The sequence below is a fragment of the Bubalus kerabau genome, chromosome 1, assembly GCF_029407905.1.
Source record: "Bubalus kerabau isolate K-KA32 ecotype Philippines breed swamp buffalo chromosome 1, PCC_UOA_SB_1v2, whole genome shotgun sequence".
NCBI lineage: Eukaryota > Metazoa > Chordata > Mammalia > Artiodactyla > Bovidae > Bubalus > Bubalus kerabau.
The window spans coordinates 173066060-173086305 of NC_073624.1; the positions used below are offsets into that span (position 1 = coordinate 173066060).

A 20246-nucleotide genomic window follows, 5' to 3' on the forward strand; every position below is an offset into this window, starting at 1 on the left:
ATTGTAGAATGAAAATGATTCATCCATGTTTCTAGGAGTACTTTCATGATTTCAGGTTTACAGTGCATGCCCTCCCACCCAAAACTGCGCTCCTGCAGGTCTAGGAAGATGGGCAGGACGCCCCTGCCTGGCATTATCTCCGGGACTTTTTCTACCTCCCCTCCGGAGCCCAGAGCCGCGCAGTCGCGTAGGGAGACTGTCCCCTTCCCAGCAGACGTCTCTGGAAGTGAACAGTGGTTCTGGGACCTTTCCCAAAAGAATTTTTCCTAGTCCCCCTTCTGCTGCTGGGGTCACGCCGCGCAGGCTTTGAGCTCCCAGGCTGACGCCCTTGCTGCCGCTTGTCTGGAGAGACACGCTCAGAGGTGAGCCTGAACCAGGACCCGGCATCCAGGGGGCGGGCGGTGTTTCCTCTCCGTCCTGCGATCCGGATTCCCCCCGCTGACGTTCGCGCCGGTTGTCTGGCGCCACCTGGCGGCCTCTATCATATAGTTTTCAGCTCCAGCGAAACCAGTACGGATCTGGGGGCGGTGCCTTAGGCGAGGGTCTCTTGAGGCTGGAGGCTCTAGAGGGATCATCCAGGCTGTGCCCGCGCAGGGGAATGAACGGCTCAGTCATTTTCAAAGACTGGAGGTGCAAGTACTTGGAGGCCATCTCCGCACTTCCGTGCCCCGTTCGGGACCCTCCAGGTGGGTCGAGCGTCACACGCCAGGGCCCACTCTGCCTGTTGGTCTGACCTGGGCCCACAGGGGTTCAGGACTGGAATACTGTACCGCGCAGCTAATGGTGTCGTGGACTGTGGTCCCTTTCCAGGAGATGGAGGGGCAGGTGATGTTTTGAAGGAGCCGCGGTCTGATCCGCTGCAAGAGGTGAGACTGGTAGCTGGCTGGGGTGAGTGGGGAGGACAGTAAAAGGAAAGCACCCAGTATCCTGGATGGACCTGACACCACTTAGCTTGTGAGAGCAGAGGAGACCCGGCTTATTCAGGTTAGATGGCTGTTGTTATTGGGAACTTCCGCCGGGTGCCCCAAGAGTGTCCTCCTGAATATTGCCGGCCTCCGGGACCTCAGTGAAGCCAATGCCCCATCTACCTGGCCCCAACTTAACCCTCCCACCCAAAGCTGCCTGTGCAAGCGGGGGCCTCTAGCTCAGTCCTACTGACGCCCTCCATACTCACTTCCACCCTGCCCACCCACTCAGACCAGGACTCTGCCCTTGGGGAAAAGAGAACTTGTCCTGGTGGAGAGGCTGGCTGTCAGGGAACTCGCCCATGGGCTGGGCCAGGAAGACAGAGCTGCTGCCCAGAGTTGGCTTTCAGGTTAGGGGAGGAACTGGGAGCAAGGGTCACCAGGGAGGTTTTCTGCTTCCCTCACTGCCAGGCCCTGGCTAAAGGACCTTTTGGCCCCTAGGGTGGGGGTACGGGCTGGGGGTCTTTGTTTTTCTTCTTCTAGCTGGCCTCCCTGTTTCTTAAAAGTAGTAGCCAAGAATGGGTCCAAGGAACCTGTCAATCTTTCTCTTGACCTTCACCTTTCCTTGACCTAGACATTTTCAGACCAATGGCCTATATCAGACTGTCTTTTCATATCTTTAACACTGTTTGAACCAAACTTAGATTTTTACCTTGACCTTGACCTCACCTTGACCATGACCCCTTTCAGGCCCATATTCTGTCCCTATCATTACTGTATTACTGAATGATTATTTTAATTTAACCTTGACCTGTATATTGACTCTGATACAGACCAAATCCTGTCCTTCACCTTTTTCAGTGTTCTTTGTTACCCCGGACTGAAAACTTAAACTTGAATTTGACCCTGAATATGAACTTCACCTGGCATTGTTCTTGACCTTTATCTGTTCCAGTTTTGTAATCTGTTCTTGACTACCATCCTAGCATTCTCTATGACTAATAATTTAACTTCAACCCCAATCTTAATATTGACCCTGACCTTTAACTTTACCTTGACCCTTATTTTAAACAAACTGTATCTCCTATGTACTATCTTGATCCTTTCTATCACTAATTTGTTAATATGAGCTTGATTTTGGCTTTTTTTTTTTTTTTTTTTTTTTTGCTGTGCCATGTAGTATGTGGGATCTTACTTTCCTGACAAGGAATTGAACTCTCAGCAGTGAAAGCTCAGAGTCCTAACCACTAGACCACTAGGGAACTCCCTGATTTGGGCTTTTATGATATTGAACTTGATCATGGCCTAATTATGACCTTCACCCTTTTCAGAACCATAGTCTCAGTAAACATACTATCTTCACCATTTCTAATAATGACTAAGAATTTGACCTTGATCTTGTTGTCAACTTGACTTTGAAATTGATGTAATCTTGAAATTGACATAGATATTGGTCAAACACAACATGTCTCTAACTGTCTTCCTCAATTTCTCTGTGACCAATAATTTGGCCTTGAAATGACTTTGTGAACTGACTTTCCCCACATTCCTCTTTTCACATATGTCCTGTCCCTTAAATTCATCTTGATCTTCTCTATTACTTCTCTATTACTGACTGAAAATTTGTCCTTGGCTTAAGCCTCAACCTTGCCCTCGCCCTTTCCCCTAAACTTGATTTAGATTTGATCTTGCCTCTTCTCAGACCCATACTCTGTATCCTGACAGTTTTTATTATTGACTGATTATGTGACCTTGCCCTAGGCTTCTATATTTACTCTGTTTCAGACCAAATCCTGCCATTGATCTTAAGCAGTGTTTATTTCTATCAGATCAGATCAGATCAGTCGCTCAGTCGTGTCCAACTCTTTTCGACCCCATGAATCGCAGCACGCCAGGCCTCCCTGTCCATCACCAACTCCCAGACTTCACTCAGACTCATGTCCATCGAGTCAGTGATGCCATCCAGCCATCTCATCTTCTGTCGTCCCCTTCTCCTCCTGCCCCCAATCCCTCCCAGCATCAGAGTCTTTTCCAATGAGTCAGCTCTTCGCATCAGGTGGCCAAAGTACTGGAGTTTCAGCTTTAGCATCAGTCCTTCCAAAGAAATCCCAGGGCTGATCTCCTTCAGAATGGACTGGTTGGATCTCCTTGCAGTCCAAGGGACTCTCAAGAGTCTTCTCCAACACCACAGTTCAAAAGCATCAATTCTTCGGCGCTCAGCCTTCTTCACAAGACCCATATACTGTCCTTGACTACTATCCTCATAATTTCTATTGCTGCCTGAAATTTTTACTTTGGTCTAGTCTGGGCTTGAACTTGACCTCAGGTTGACCTCAGTGCTTTTCAGACACTTGTCCTCTGCTGGGTGAAGAACCTGTACTATCACCTCCGCCACTCGCAGGTGCCACAGATCAGAAGTAGCACTGAGATTAGGACATGTGGACAGACAAGTCAGCACATGTGCAAGTCAAACAGGAATGTCTTGGGTGGTGGACAGTCTGAATAGCCAACAATCAGCATGTCACCATCATTCTGGTGGCCCAATCTGGCCGCCAGGTCAGAAAACACACCCCCACCCCCAATAGTGTGTGATATCTACACCACAGGCTGACTTACTGGAACTTCAACCTGGCCACTGGAACCTGAAACAGCCTTGTCACCATTAGATGATCCTGTGGGCCATCTGGTCTACTCCTTACATGGATGGCCTGGATCCCCACATGTCCTACTCCAGGCCAAGGCAGGGAGGGTGCATTCCAGGCATCCAGAGGAGGACTTGGAAACATTTTCAGGAAGCTCATCAGATGACCCAACCCCATACATCCTGGGACAGTGCAAACCAGTGGAAGGTCCCCCGTCTGTCAATCAAAGCACCTGCCCTATCCCAGCTGCTACCTGAACAGTGAACGGTGGCCTCCTGATAGCTTACAGTGAACGGTGTCAGATTCGTGATCTCTGAAGGACAGAATTTCACTTTGGGAGCAAAGACACAGCTTCAGTCACTCAGAGCTTCATGTGGCACATTTATTAAAGTGGGGAAGCATAGAGAACGCTTCTGACATGGACTTCAGAAGGAGGTAGAGACCTCCCCACTGGCTAGGCTTATCAAGGCCTTGTATACTTTTTTAGTTGGTTACTAATGATAGAAAGGTCTTCCCAGACCCACTCCCACAACATACATCTTAAGATAACAGGATTAGTCAGAAGGTTCTTAAGAAGGAGAAACAACATACATCGTGTCCTCGAGCAACATACATTGTTGTTATATAATCATTAGTACAGAGTTTAAGGAAAAACATACCTTTGAGCAAGATGAGTTGTTTTGTTATGATCTTTAGCTCTGGGCTTAAAGAAAGTTAGTCTTAGAAGAAGTAGATTGTTGCCATAACAACTCAGCTTAAGAAAAAAGACTTTTTTCTTTTGTGACTAAGATGAAAAGTTAAAATGAAATAACTCTTTAAGACCCCATGAACTATACAGTCCATGGAATTCTCCAGGCCAGAATACTAGAGTGGGTAGCCGTTGCCTTCTCCAGGGGATCTTCCCAACCCAGAGATCGAACCCAGGTCTCCCACTCTGCAGGCAGATTCTTTACCAGCTGAGGCACCAGGGAAGCCCAAGAATACTGGAGTGGGTAGCCTATCCCTTCTCCAGGGGATCTTCTTGACCCAGGAATCGAACTGGGGTCTCCTGCATTGCAGGCAGATTCTTTACTGTCTGAGCCACCAGGGAAGCCCGACTAAGATGAAGAAATGTAGGAAAGAAAAAAAAAATTGTCCCTTTTCTCCACCTCAAGGGCCCCAGGCCCCTTTCTCCTTCTCAATGGCCCTAGACTCCTTATCAACCTACCTCGGAATTAACTCTCTCACTCTCTCCCCACCTGTAAGTAAATCTGTAGCAAATGCTTTCCCCTGCCACACTGAGCGTAACAGAACAACCCTGCCATTATTGCCAGCCTCTTGAAACTCTGCCTCAGGTCATAATGGCCAGATGCAGTTCTATTCCACAGACAATCAGAGTTCCAGAAGAGCCACACAAAGGCAGGAGCCGGTCAACTCCCAATAACCAGCTAGAGCAGGAATGGGCCTAATCCAGATCCTTGGGTAAAGGCAAGAGCTCTGCCTCCTACCTGACTTTGCCCCAGTTCCCCTTGCAGTCCTGACCTGGGAAGATTGAAGTGGCTGGCTTGGAATTGTACCCCTTCTTTAGGGAGAAAGGCAGTGGCACCCCACTCCAGTACTCTTGCCTGGAAAATCCCATGGATGGAGGAGCCTGGAAGGCTGCAGTCCATGGGGTCGCTGAGGGTCGGACACGACTGAGTGACTTCACTTTCACTTTTCACTTTCATGCATTGGAGAAGAAAATGGCAACCCACTCCAGTGTTCTTGCCTGGAGAATCCCAGGGATGGGGGAGCCTGGTGGGCTGCCATCTACTGGGTCGCACAGAGTCAGACACGACTGAAGCGACTTAGCAGCAGCAGCAGCAGACATAGCAACCATGCCCCAGGTGGGCCCATAGCAGTGTTGGGCGTACTGTCTTTGCTCCACAAAGGAGAACTTAGAAAAAACATTTCAGAAGTACATCCAGTAACTGCGTCCCATGAGGAGCCACAGCAGGACCAAGCATTTGGAAAATTCACATTTCTTGATTTCTAAACTTAGTAGAAACTACAGTAATCAAAATGACGTGGCACTGGCACTGAAAAAACACACAAGGACTTCCTTGGTGTCAGTGGATAAGACTCCCGCTCCCAGTGCAGGGGGCCCAGTTTCAATCCCTGGTCAGGGAACTGGATCCCACATGCTGCAGATAAGAGTTCACATGCCACAGCTGAGACCCACTGCAGCCAAATAAATAATTTTTTAAAAAGACAGCTAGACTAATGGAATAGAATAGAGAGCTCAGAGATAAACTCTCACATATATGGTCAAGTGGTTTTTAACAAGGGCGCCAAGACCATTCAAGAGTGGAAAGGACAGTCTTTTCAACAAATGGTGCTAGAAAATCTGGATCTCCCCATGCAAAGGATGAAGTTGAACCCTTACCTAATGCCAGATACAAAAATTAACTCCAAATGGAACTAAACAGGAGACCTAAATTATTAAACTCTTAGAAGAAAACATAGATGAAAATGTTCTTGACATTACATTTAGCAATGATTCCTTGGATATGACCCTTGAGACATCCAGCAGCAACCCACAGGGTCCTTTCTCAGTCTCACAGAACATGTTTCGTCTTCAGATCATGAACCTGTGGGAGACATCTTGGTCTCAGTGGAGCCACAGCTTCATCTGAGGAAGTTTTTTTTTGTTTTTGTTTTATTTTTTTTTATTGAAGGATAATTGCTTTACAGAATTGTGTTGTTTTCTGTCAAACCTCAACATGAATCAGCCACAGGTACACATATATCCCCTCCCTTTTGAACCTCCCTCCCATCGCCCGCCCCATCCCACCCCTCTAGAGTGATACAGAGCCTGAGGAAGTGTTTTTAATGCCCTGCTGAGCATACCACCAATCTAATGATCTAACTTTGGGGTATATAACCAAAAAACTGAAAACTTATGTCCACACAGAAACCTGTACAGAAAGCTTCAACAACAAACTTGACCACGCAGAAGAAATAATCAGTGAACAATGTACACATAATTGTGCACAACTGTGTCCCAGAAGAAGAGAGGAAGAAGAGGTTAGAAAGCTTATTTTTAAAAATAATGGCTAAGACAGTAAGTCTTAAGTCTTTCACAGTACATATAAATATCAAACCATTATTTTGTATACCTGAAACTAATATAATGTTATTTGTCAACTATATCTCAATAAAAATAAATAAATAAAAATGTTAAAGAAAAAAGAAAGAATGGCTGAAAAATTCCCAAACCTGTGGAGTGATTTAGACATCCAAGTTCATGAAGCTAATCAGTTCAGTTCAGTTCAGTCGCTCAGTCGTGTCTGACTCTTTGTGACCCCACGAATCGTAGCACGCCAGGCCTCCCTGTCCATCACCAACTCCCGGAGTTCACTGAAACTCATGTCCATCAAGTCAGTGATGCCATCCAGCCATCTCATCCTCTGTCGTCCCATTTTCCTCCTGCCCCTAATCCCTCCCAGCATCAGGGTCTTTTCCAATGAGTCAACTCTTCACATGAGGTGGCCGAAGTATTGGAGTTTAAGCTTTAGCATCAGTCCTTCCAATGAACACCCAGGCCTGATCTCCTTCAGAATGGACTGGTTGGATCTCCTCACAGTCCAAGGGACTCTCTAGAGTCTTCTCCAACACCACAGTTCAAAAGTATCAATTCTTCAGCACTCAGCTTTCTTCACAGTCCAACTCTCACATCCATACATGACCACAAGAAAAACCATAGCCTTGACTAGACGGACCTTTGTTGGCAAAATAATGTCTCTGCTTTTCAATATGCTATCTAGGTTGGTCATAACTTTCCTTCCAAGGAGTAAGCGTCTTTTAATTTCATGGCTGCAGTCACCATCTGCAGTGATTTTGGGGCCCAAAAAAATAGTCTGACACTGTTTCCACTGTTTCCCCATCTATTTCCCATGAAGTGATGGGACCAGATGCCATGATCTTAGTTTTCTGAATGTTGAGCTTTAGGCCAAATAGATCACCTCAAAATTTCACCCAAAATGATATTCTTCAAGATACATTATAACAGAACTATCAAAAATCAAAACTAAAGAGAGAATGTTAAAAGCAGAAAAGTGAAATTTTTCTCACACAAAGTAACTTATCCACTGCTAAGGCTACATGCAGATTTCCTAGCAGAAACCTTGTGGCCAGTGCAGAATGAAAGCCCTGAAAGAGAAAGACTGCCACCGAGAATACTTTGCCCAGAAAAGTCGTCCTTCAGAAATGAAAGCTAAATAAAGGCTTCTCCAAACAAGGAAAAGCTGAAAGAGTTCAGAACTCTGTAACTTTCTTACAAAAAAATTCTGAAACGAGTTCTTTATGCTGAAACAAAAAGATGCTAATCAGTAATAGAAAAACATGAAAATATACAATACACCAGTAAAGGTAAGTGTATAGTCATACTCAGAAAACTCTAAAACTGTAACGTGATGGTATATCAAGCACTTAACTCCAGTACAAAGTTTATAGGATAAAAGTATTTAAAAAGTAGCTAGCTACTGCTACAATAAGTTTTTAATGGATACACAATATTAAAAGATGTAAATTATGACATTAAACATAAAATGGAGGCGAGTAAAGGGCAGAGTTTGTCAGTGATCAAAGTTAAGTTATTATCAGCTTAAAATAAGCTGTCACATAAGATATTTCAAGGAAGCTTTGGGTAAAACCTATAGTAGTTATACACAAGATAAAAAGAAGGGAATAAAAGCATACTACTACAGAAAAGCATCAATTCAGAAAGGAAAACAGGAACAGAAGGGGGAAAAACTACAAATATTCAGAAAACAAGTATTAAGACAGCATTAGTTTATAGTCTCCCATAGCCTGAATTTCTGGAATTGCAGTTCCAATGGCTATTTCCAAATACACTTGCTTTTGCTGGTTGTTTTTTTTTGTTTTTTTTTTTAATGGCATTAGGGACTTCCCTGGTGGTCCAATGGTTAGGACTCTGCACTTCCACTGCAGGGAGCAGGGAGCACAGGTTCAAACCCTGGTCAGGGAACTAAGATCTTGCGTGCTGTGGCCAAAAAAATAGGGAAATGCCCTAGAGCAGGGAACATATGTATACCGATGGCTGATCCATGTTGATGCATGGCAAAAACCAATACAATACTGTAATTATCCTTTAGAAAAAAAAATGCTGAGTGCCCAAAGTAAATAATTTTTAAAGACCAAAAATAAATAAAAATGCCGTATTGATGGCATTACCTATCAATAAGTACTTTAAATACAAATGGATTAAATTCTCAATCAAAACACATGGAGCAGTTGTATGAATTAAAAAAAAAAGAGTCAAACTACATGCTTCCTTCAAGAGACTCGATTTAGCTTTAAGAACACACATAGCCCAGACTTCCTGGGTGGTCCCGTGGTTAAGAATCCGTCTGCCAGTGCAGGGAACATGGGGCAATCCCTGGTTTGGCAGGATTCCGCGTGCCTCAGGGCAAGTAAGCCCGTTGGCCACAAGTGCCGAGCCCCTGCACCGCAGCTACTGAACCCTGAACGCCTGGGAAACTGTGGAAGTCCTGTGCTCCACACGGAGCCTGGCTCCACAACAAGAGAAGCTCACACGCCACAACTCGAGACTAGCCCCACTTACCCAAACTAGAGAACGTCCACACACAGCGAGAAAGATCCAGCCTGCAATAAATAAATAAGCAAATAAATAATTTTTTAAATAAAAGAACACACACAGGCATACAATTATGTAAAGTTTAAAAAATAAAATAAAATTAAATAAATAAATAAATAAAAGAACACACATAGGCATAAAGCGAAGGGATAAAAAAAGATATTCCATGCAAATGGAGACCAAAAATGAGTAGGGACAGCTACCCTTTTATCAGACAAATAACGTTTAAGTCAAATAATGTGAAGTGAAAGTCACTCAGTCGTGTCTGACTCTTTGCAACCCCATGGACTATACATTCAGGCCATGGACTTCTCCAGGCCAGAGTACTGGAGTGGGTAGCAGACAAAGAGTAGCCACGGGGGGCTGTTTTTATTGGGATTCAAAGAATCGAAGTTTGGGGTGTCCAGAGTTTTGTAGATTCACCCTTTATTGGTTAATTTAAAGCTTAAGAGCAGGGATTAGGGCGCAGAAAGGGAGAAGCAGGGTTACTCAAGTGGTCAGGTATCTAGGTTACCCGGGGCTTTCTGAAAGAGCGAACTTCGTGAGCAGAGGTGGTCTAATTCCTTACCTGGGCGATCACTTGTGTCATACAGTTGCCAAGATGTTTATTCAAGATGGATATCTTTTGAAATGAATGCCTTGACAATCAAAAGCTTAAAGTCAGGCACTTACATAACAATAAATGCCTACATTTTTTAAAAATCTCAAATAACCTATCATTTTACCTCAAGGAACTAGAAAAAGTAGAACAAAGGGCAAAGTTAGCAGAAGGAAGGAAATAACAAGATCATAGGAGAAATAAATGAAATAGAGATTAGTAAAACAATAGAAAAGAAAATGAAACTGAGTTGGTTTTTTGAAAAGACAAAATTGACAAACCATTAGCCAGACTTACCAAGAAAAAGGATAGGACTAAATAAATAAAATTATAAATGAAAGAAGAGATATCTTACTAATATCACAGATAAACAGTTGACCCTTGAACAACAGGTTCGAACTGTGTGGGTCCACTTATACATGGATTTTTTTTCCACTAAATATGTACTACAATACTACACTAGCCACAGTTGGTTAAATTCAAGAATTCAGAACATAACAGATATAGAGGATTGACTTAAAGTTATACACAGATTTTTTTTACTGCAGAGAGGGTCAGCGCCCCAACACCCAAAGTTGTTCAAGGGTCCACAATGCAAAGGATAATTCAGTTCAGTTCAGTTCAGTCACTCAGTCGTGTCCGACTCTTTGTGCACGCCAGGCCTCCCTGTCCATCACGAACGCCCGAAGTTCACTCAAACTCACGTCCATCGAGTCGGTGATGCCATCCAGCCATCTCATCCTCTGTCATCCCCTTTTCCTCCTGCCCCCAATCCCTCCCAGCATCAGAGTCTTTTCCAATGAGTCAACTCTTCACATGAGGTGGCCAAAGTACTGGAGTTTCAGCTTTAGCATCAGTCCTTCCAAAGAACACCCAGGGCTGATCTCCTTTAGAATGGACTAGTTGGATCTCCTTGCAGTCCAAGGGACTCTCAAGAGTCTTCTCCAACACCACAGGTCAAAAGCATCAATTCTTCGGCGCTCAGCTTTCTTCACAGTCCAACTCTCACATTCATACATGATCACTGGAAAAACCATAGCCTTGACTAGACGGACGTTTGTTAGCAAAGTAATGTCTCTGCTTTTGAATATGCTATCTAGGTTGGTCATAACTTTCCTTCCAAGGAGTAAGTGTCTTTTAATTTCATGGCTGCAGTCACCATCTGCAGTGATTTTCAAGCCCCCCAAAAATAAAGTCTGACACTGTTTCCACTGTTTCCCCATCTATTTGCCATGAAGTGATGGGACCAGATGCCATGATCTTCGTTTTCTGAATGTTGCGCTTTAAGCCAACTTTTTCACTCTCCACTTTCACTTTCATCAAGAGGCTTTTTAGTTCCTCTTCACTTTCTGCCATAAGGGTGGTGTCATCTGCATATCTGAGGTTATTGATATTTCTCCCGGCAATCTTGATTCCAGCTTGTGCTTCTTCCAGTCCAGCATTTCTCATGATGTACTCTGCATATAAGTTAAAAACCAGGGTGACAACATACAGCCTTGACGTACCCCTTTTCCTATTTGGAACCAGTCTATTGTTCCATGTCCAGTTCTAACTGTTGCTTCCTGACCTGCATACAGACTTCTCAAGAGGCAGGTCAGGTGGTCTGGTATTCCCATCTCTTTCAGAATTTCCCACAGTTTATTGTGATCCACACAGTCAAAGGCTTTGGCATAGTCAATAAAGCAGAAATAGATGTTTTTCTGGAACTCTCTTGCTTTTTCAATGATCCAGTGCATGTTGGCAATTTGATCTCTGGTTCCTCTGCCTTTTCTAAAACCAGCTTGAACATCAGGAAGTTCACGGTTCACATATTGCTGAAGCCTGGCTTGGAGAATGTTGAGCATTACTTTACTAGCATGTGAGATGAGTGCAATTGTGCAGTAGTTTGAGCATTCTTTGGCATTGGAATGAAAACTGACCTTTTCCAGTCCTGTGGCCACTGCTGAGTTTTCCAAATTTGCTGGCATATTGAGTGCAGCACTTTCACAGCATCATCTTTCAGGATTTGAAATAGCTCAACTGGAATTCCATCACCTCCACTAGCTTTGTTCGTAGTGATGCTTTCTAAGGCCCACTTGACTTCACATTCCAGGATGTCTGGCTCTAGGTCAGTGATCACACCATCGTGATTATCTGGGTCGTGAAGATCTTTTTTGTACAGTTCTTCTGTGTATTCTTGCCACCTCTTCTTAATATCTTCTGCTTCTGTTAGGTCCATACCATTTCTGTCCTTTATCAAGCCCGTCTTTGCATGAAATGTTCCCTTGGCATCTCTAATTTTCTTGAAGAGATCTTTAGTCTTTCCCATTCTGTTGTTTTCCTCTATTTCTTTGCATTGATCGCTGAGGAAGGCTTTCTTATCTCTTCTTGCTATTCTTTGGAACTCTGCATTCAGATGCTTATATCTTTCCTTTTCTCCTTTGCTTTTTGCTTCTCTTCTTTTCACAGCTATTTGTAAGGCCTCCCCAGACAGCCATTTAGATTACTATAAACAATAACAGTCAAAAAATAGTCAACAAATTGGACAAGCTAGTAGAAATGGATAAATTCCTAGAAACATACCACCTACCAAGTCTGAATAAGGAAAAATAGAAACTGTGAACAGATCAATAACAAGTAAGGAGGCTGAATCAGGAATTAAAGACTCCCAGGAAAGAAAACTCCAGTTTTCTACCAATTCTAGCAATCAAGGGTAAATTAGCACCAATCATTCTCAAACTCTTCCAAAAAATAGAATAGTAAAGAACATCTCCAAATTTACTTTACAAACCCAACACTATCTTGATACCAAAGCCAGATAAGGACCCTAAAAGAAAATAAAATTATAAGCCAATATCCCTGATGAACATGGATGCAAATTTTCTCAATAAAATATTAGCACACCAAGTTCAACAGCACATTGAAAGAATCACACATCATGAAGAAGCAAAATTTATCCCTAGGATGCAAGGATAGTTCAAGACGCACAAATCAGTAAATATAGTACACCACACTAATTGAATGAAAGACAAAAATCATGTAATCATTTCAGTAGATGCCAAAAAAGCATTTGACAAAATTCAACATACTTTCATGATAAAGACTCTCAAAAGAAGTGAGTATGGAAGGAACATACCTCAACATAACAAAGGCCATAAGTAAAAACCCAAAGCTAACATCATACTTTATCGAAAAAGACTGAACATTTTCCCACTAAGATCAGAAATAAGACAAGCATGCTCACTCTCACCACTCCTATTCAACACAGTACTGGAAGCCCTAGTCAGAGTGATCAGACAAGGAAAAAAATAAAACAAAAAATAATCCAAATTGAAAAACAAAAGTAAAATTTTCTCTATCAGCTGATATGATTTTTTTAATAAATCCTAGACACCTCAAAAAAATTGTTAAAACAAACAAATTTAGTAAAATTTCAGGATACAAAATCAACATACAAAGAGACTTCCCTGGCAGTCCAGAGGTTAAGACTCTGTGTTTCCACTGCAGGGTGTGGGTTTGATCCCTGGTAGGGGACCCTAGGATCCTGCATTCTGAACAGTGCTAAAAAAAAAAAAAAAAATTCAACATAAAAAAATTGGTTCCATATCTATACACCAACAATAAACTATCTGAAAAAGAAACAATCCTACTCAGAGCAGCATCATAAACAATAAAATGCCTAGGGGTAAATTCAACCAAGAGAAAGATAAATACAAATATATATATAGAGAGAGAGAGATAGATATAGACACACTGAAAACTATATGACATTGATGAAAAAATGGAAGAAGAGACAAATAAATGGGAAAATATCCCATGTTCACAGATCAGGAGAGCTAATATCATTGAAATTTCCATACCACCCAAAGCCATCTACAGAGTCAATGCAAACACTGTCAAAATTCCAACGGCATTTTTCACAGAAATAAAATAAACAATCCTAAAATTTGCATGGAATCCAAAATACCCTGAGTAGACAAATACTGAGAAAGAACAAAGCTGGAGGCATCATACTTCTGATTTCCTTATTGCAAAAGTATAGTAATCAAAACAGTACAGTATTTACATAAAAACAGACACATAGACCAATGAGACAGAATCATTTGCCAGAAACAAACCCATGCATATATGGTCAACTAATGTGTGACATTACTTTGCCAACAAAGGTCTGTCTAGTCAAGGCTATGGTTTTTCCTGTGGTCATGTATGGATGTGAGAGTTGGACTGTGAAGAAAGCTGAGCGCCGAAGAATTGATGCTTTTGAACTGTGGTGTTGGAGAAGACTCTTGAGAGTCCCTTGGACTGCAAGGAGATCCAACCAGTCCATTCTAAAGGAGATCAGCCCTGGGTGTTCTTTGGAGGGACTGATGCTAAAGCTGAAACTCCAGTACTTTGGCCACCTCATGTGAAGAGTTGACTCATTGGAAAAGACTCTGATGCTGGGAGGGATTGGGGGCAGGAGGAGAAGGGGACGACAGAGGATGAGATGGCTGGGTGGCATCACCGACTTGATGGACATGAGTTTGAGTGAACTCTGGGAGTTGGTGATGGACAGGGAGGCCTGGCATGCTGCAATTCATGGGGTCGCAAAGAGTCGGACACGACTGAGTGACTGAACTGAACTGAATGTTTGACAAGAAAGCCAAGAATACTCAATGGGAAAAGCTAGTTTCTTGAATAAATGATAATGAGAAACTTGGATATCCATATGCAAAAGAATGAAATTGGAACCCTATCTTACACCACTCACAATGAAATAGATTAAAGATTTAAACATAAGTCTAAAACTGTAAAAATCCTAGAAGAAAACAAAGGAAATAAGTTCCTTGACATTGGTCTTGATAGCCATTTCATGAATATGACAGCAAAAGCATAAGCAACAGAAACAAAAATTAGTAAGTGAGAAACTACATCAAACTAAAAGAAGTGATCAACAAGAATAACAAAAAACGCAACCTATATAACAGGAGAAAATATTTTAACCCCAGATATATGATAATAGATTAATATCCAAAATATAAAAGGAACACCTATGATTCAATAGCAAAAAAAAAAAAAATCCAATTTAAAAATGAGCAGAGGGTATGAATAGACATTTTTCCAAAATTATATAAATGGCCAACAGGTACATCAAAAGGTATTCAACATGACTATCAGGGAAACACAAATAAAAATCATAGTAAGATATCATCTCATCCCTAAAATGGCTTTTTCAAAAAGACAAGAAATATCAAAATCTGGCAAGGATTTGGAGAAAACTGTGCACAATTGGTGGGAATGTTAAATTGGCATGGCCACTTCAGAAAACAGCATGGAGTTTCCTCAAAGAATTAAAATTAGAGCTGCCGTGTGGTCCAGCAATCATACTCTGGGTATATATCCAAAGCAAAAGAAATCACTATCTCTAAGGAAGTTAGATCAGTATCTCAAAGAGCTATCTGCACTCCCGCGTGCATTGCAGCATTAATCACAATAGGCAAGACACAGAAAAAATCTAAGTGTTTGTTGACAATGTATGGATAATGAAAATGTGAGGTATATACATATTACAAATGTATGTGTATATGTATTTATAAAACATACATATTACAAATATGTATATCAATAAAATGTGGTATATGTACATATATATATATGTACATACACACATTCAGCCAATTAAAAAAAAAGGAAATCCTGCCATTTGAGACAACCTGGATGGACCTTAAGGATATTATGGTAAGTGAAAGAAGTCAGACAGAGAAGAGAAAGACAAATACTTTATGATCACATGATTTATATTTGAGATCTAAAAACCTGGAACTTAGAGAGTGGAGGGGTGGTTCCCAGGGCTGAGGAGTGGGGGAAATGGAGTGATGTTGGCCAAAGGGTATAAACTTCTAGATACAAGATGAATATGTTCTGGGGATGTAATGTACAGCATGATGACTATAGTTAATACTGTACTGTATAATTGAAAATTGATAAAAGAAAGAAAGTGAAGTCACTCAGTCATATCCGATTCTTCTGCGACACCATGGACTGTAGCCTACTAGGCTCCTCTATCCCTGGAATTTTCTAGGCAAAAATTCTGGAGTGGGTTGCCATTTCCCTCTCCAGGGGATCTTCCCAACCCAGGGATCGAACCCAAGTCTCCCACGTTGCAGGCAGATTCTTTACCAGCTGAACTACAAGGGAAGCCCAATTGCTGAAAGAGTAGATCTTAAATGTTCTCAGTACACACACACACACGCACATACACACACATAACTATGTGAGGTGATGGAGGTGTTAACTTATTGTGGTAATCATTTTGGAATACATAAGCATAGGAAATTATCATGTTGTACACCTTAAACTTATAAAATGTTATATGTGAATTGTGTCTCAATAAAGCTAGAACATGTGAAAGGAAGAAAAAAGATATGTATGTCACCATGATACCATTTTGTGACACACAGCATACACGTATAACAAAACTTCATTCATAATTGCCAAAACTTGGAAGCAACCAAGATGTCCTTCAGTAGGGGAAACGGATAAATAAACTGTGGTACATCCAGATAATGGAATATTATTCAGTGCTAAAAAGAAATGAGCTATCAAGCCATGAAAAGACATTGAGGAACCTTAAATGTAGTACTGTGTGAAAAAGTCAGTCTGAAAAGGCTGCATACTGCATGATTCCAACTATATAATATTTTGGAAAAGGCAACACAGAGGAGACAGAAAAAAAAAAGTCAGTGGTTGCCTGGAGTTCGGGGGAAGAGGGGTGAATATGCAGAACAAAGGAGATTTTTTGGACAGTAAAGCTACTGTGTATGATACTATAATGGTGGATGCATTTTATTATATATTTGCCCAAAACCATAGAATGAACAGGCTTCCCTGGTGGCTCAGACAGTAAAGCGTCTGCCTGTAACGTGGGAGACCTGGCTTCTATCCCTGGGTTGGGAAGATCCCCTGGAGAAGGAAATTGTAACTCACTTCAGTACTCAAGCTTGGAAAATCCCATGGATGGAGGAACCTGGTAGGCTACAGTCCATGGGGCTGCAAAGAGTCGGACACGACTGAGCAACTTCACTTCAAATGTACAGGCTTCCCTGGTGGCTCAGCTAGTAAAGAATCCACTTGCAGTGTGGAAGACCTGGGTTTGATCCGTGGTTTGGGAAGATCCACTGGAGAAGAGAACAGCTACCCACTCCAGTATTCTGGCCTGGAGAATTTCATGGACTGTATCGTCCATGGGGTGTGACTTCCCTGTCAGGTCTGCTGGGTCACTGCAGGCTTGGTCACCTGACATCTTTATTTGAGGGGGCTTCCCTGATAGCTCAGTTGGTAAAGAATCTGCCTGCAATGCAGGAGACCCTGGTTTGATTCCTGGGTGGGGAAGATCTGCCAGAAAAGGGAAAGGCTACCCCCTCCAATATTCTTGGGCTTCTCTTGTGGCTCAGCTGGTAAAGAGTCTGCCTGCAATGCGGGAGACCTGAGTTCGATCCCTGGGTTGGGAAGATCCCCTGGAGAAGGGAAAGGCTACCCACTCCAGTATTCTGGTCTGGAGAATCCCATGTACTGTATAGTCCATGGGGTCACAAAGAGTCGGACACGACTGAGTGACTTTCACTTCACTTCTTCAAGAATGTGCAATGCCAAAAGTGAACCCTACAACAAACTATAGACTTAGAATGATTATGATGTGTCAATATATGTTCATCAACTTTACAACGTACCACTTGGGTGGAGGATGTTGATAATCTGTTGTTGTTTGGTCGCTAAGTCGTACCTGACTCTTTGTGACCCGATGAACTGCAGCATGCCAGGCTTCCCGTCCTTCACCATCTCCCAGAGTTTGCTCAAACTCATGTCCATTTAGTTAGGTGATAATCTGGAAGGCTATAAACGTGGGAGGGCAGGTGATAATGTGGGAAATTACTGTACCTTTCTCTCAGCTTTGCTTGAGCTTGAAGTTTTATTTGCTCTAATAAAATAAAGTTTAAGTTGACCTGCCATAAACCCTATTTTCAAAGTGTTAGAAAAGAAAAATGACTTTCTCTAATTTGCAAATGCATGGAGAATTAGAATGAAAACACAATGATAGCAAAGCAGAAATTTACAAGCTCTTCCTCCAAAACACTTGTTTAAAGAAGCCATAAGGAGCCCAGATAAGGACTGATTACCCCTAAGTTGCTGCACATCTTAGTCGTGTGTAGGTTGTGACAAAAACTCCTATGGGACTTCCCTGGTGGTACAGCAGGTAAGAATCCCCTCCCAGTGCGGAGGACACGGGTTCAATGCCTGGTTCAGGAACATTCCTTACGCTGAGGAGCAACTAAGCCGTGTGCCACAACTACTTAGCCCACATGCCACAACTGCTGAAGCCCGTGTGCCTAGAGCCTGTGCTTCACACAAGAGAAGCCCATGTACTGCAGTAAAGGGCAGCCCCTGCTCACTGCAACCAAAGAAAGCCCACGTGCAGCAACAAAAATCCAGTGCAACCAAAAATAAATATATAAGCACAGAAATGAAATTTTTTAGGCTCATACGACAATGACTCATTTTTTTGAAGTATGACTGCTTGGGAACTCAAAATGTCAACAGGAAGGTGCAGTCAATTAAAATGGGATAGACTGTTTCTTTCCTAAAAATGTAACTATTTGGAATCCAACTCTGATTTCACAAGTTACCTCTACGCTTTAAAACCATTCTCCCTGAGCAAGGGAGGTTTAACTTACAGTTAACCTGGAATAAGTTAACACTGGAATTGTGCTTCAGAGTGTTCAAAACCGATGAACACCTTGGGCACCGGTAGTGGCATGCGATGACTTTACTACAGAGTCATCATCGACTGCAAAGACCTGACGGACAAACAGCTGGTCTACAAAACAAAGCTGGTCTGGAGAGCTATTAATAGAAACGAATTCTTGCAAGTCAAAAAGCTTGTTGCTGCTATTAATAATTAGTAAAATCCATGCTCAAAGACTTCAGGTGGGAGGATATTTGCTTGATGTCTTCACAGTGGGATGACACCAAGAATCAGTGTAATTGTGGGTTTGCTAACAGCAGGGAAGCAAATTAAAGTGATGTCACCATTTTTAATTTTAATTTTTATTTATTTGGCTGTACTGTGTCTTAGTTGTGGCATGCTGGATCTTTAGTTGCGGCTTGTGTGATCTAGTTTCCCAACCAAAGATGGAACCCTGGCCCCGTGAATCTTAGCCACTGAACCACCAGGGAAGTCCCAAAGTGATGGGGCTAGCTTTTGTGTGTAATGTTTATTTATTTATTTGGCTGTGTCAGATCTTAGCTGCAGCACCCAGGATCTTCCCTGTGTCATAGGGATCTTTCGAAACAGCACACAGACTCTCTAGTTTTGGCGCTCAGGCTCAGCATCATGTGGGATCTTAGTTCCCCAACCAGGGAGCAAACCCATGTCACCTGCATTGCAAGGCAGGTTCTTAACCACTGGATCAACAATGAAACCCCTGACTGGGCCAGTTTTATCACCACATAAAATTTTTAAAAAATTCTTTTTTTTTTTTTTTTTTTTGGCCAAGCTTGAAGTATCTTAGTTCCCCAAACAGAGACTGAACCCTTGCCCTTATGCAGTGAAAGCACAGAGTCCTAACCACTGGACCTCCAGGGAGTTCCTGTGAAAAGGATGCTCTAAAGACTGCAGTCCAGTCAAAGAAGCATTACTGGGAAACAAAACTGAAAGAGTAAAGGTATCCTACTGTGGAAAATGGGAAACATAGAAATGTCATATTTTTAATTAAACATACAATATTATCCAAGTCCTATTGCACTTCTGTTCTCCTTTTGCAGTCTTACATGTATATACCTTAATAGGCAACAATATAAACCTACAAATTTAATATCCAATGAAAGTTTTAAAAATAGTTCAAATAAACTACTGTATTAGAGGACAGAAAAAAAATTATAAACATATCAAAACAAATTTATCTCAAATATGTTGTTATGTGTTTTCTATTAGTAGTACTACTAGTATTGAAATGAACATCTGGGAGTTCTCAGTTCACATACTGTTGAAGCCTACCTTGAAGAATTTTGAGCATTACTTTGCTAGCCTGTGAGATGAATGCAATTGTGCAGTAGTTTGAACATTCTTTGGCATTGCCTTTCTTTGGAATCAGAATGAAAACGGACCTTTTCCAGTCCTGTGGCCACTGCTGAGTTTTCCAAATTTGCTGGCATATTGAGTGCAGCACTTTCACAGCATCCTCTTTTAGGATTTGAAATAGCTCAACTGGAATTCCATCACCTCCACTAGCTTTGTTCATTCTGATGCTTCCTAAAGCCCACTTGACTTTACATTCCAGGATGTCTGGCTCTAGGCGAGTGATCATACCATCGTGGTTATCTGGGTCATGAAGATCTTTTTTGTATAGTTCCTCTGTGTATTCTTGGCATCTCCTCTTAATATCTTCTGCTTCTGTTAGGTCCATACCATTTCTGCCCTTTATTGTGCCCATCTCTGCAGTCCATGG

The 20246-nt window shown here is 42.2% G+C and overlaps 1 long non-coding RNA gene and 1 other non-coding gene across 2 annotated transcripts in view; one reads left to right on the forward strand and one right to left on the reverse strand.

Annotated features, from left to right (window-relative positions):
* The window catches only part of LOC129623080 (uncharacterized), a 42420-nt gene that overhangs the window by 18779 nt on the left and 3395 nt on the right, over positions 1 to 20246 (reverse strand). The window contains exon 2 of the long non-coding RNA XR_008700336.1: positions 9153 to 9193. This is a non-coding gene — a long non-coding RNA (uncharacterized LOC129623080). The remainder of the gene's footprint in view (positions 1 to 9152; positions 9194 to 20246) is intronic.
* TRNAG-UCC (transfer RNA glycine (anticodon UCC)) lies at positions 8476 to 8555 on the forward strand. Its single transcript has one exon. It is a non-coding gene; the product is annotated as a tRNA-Gly (tRNA).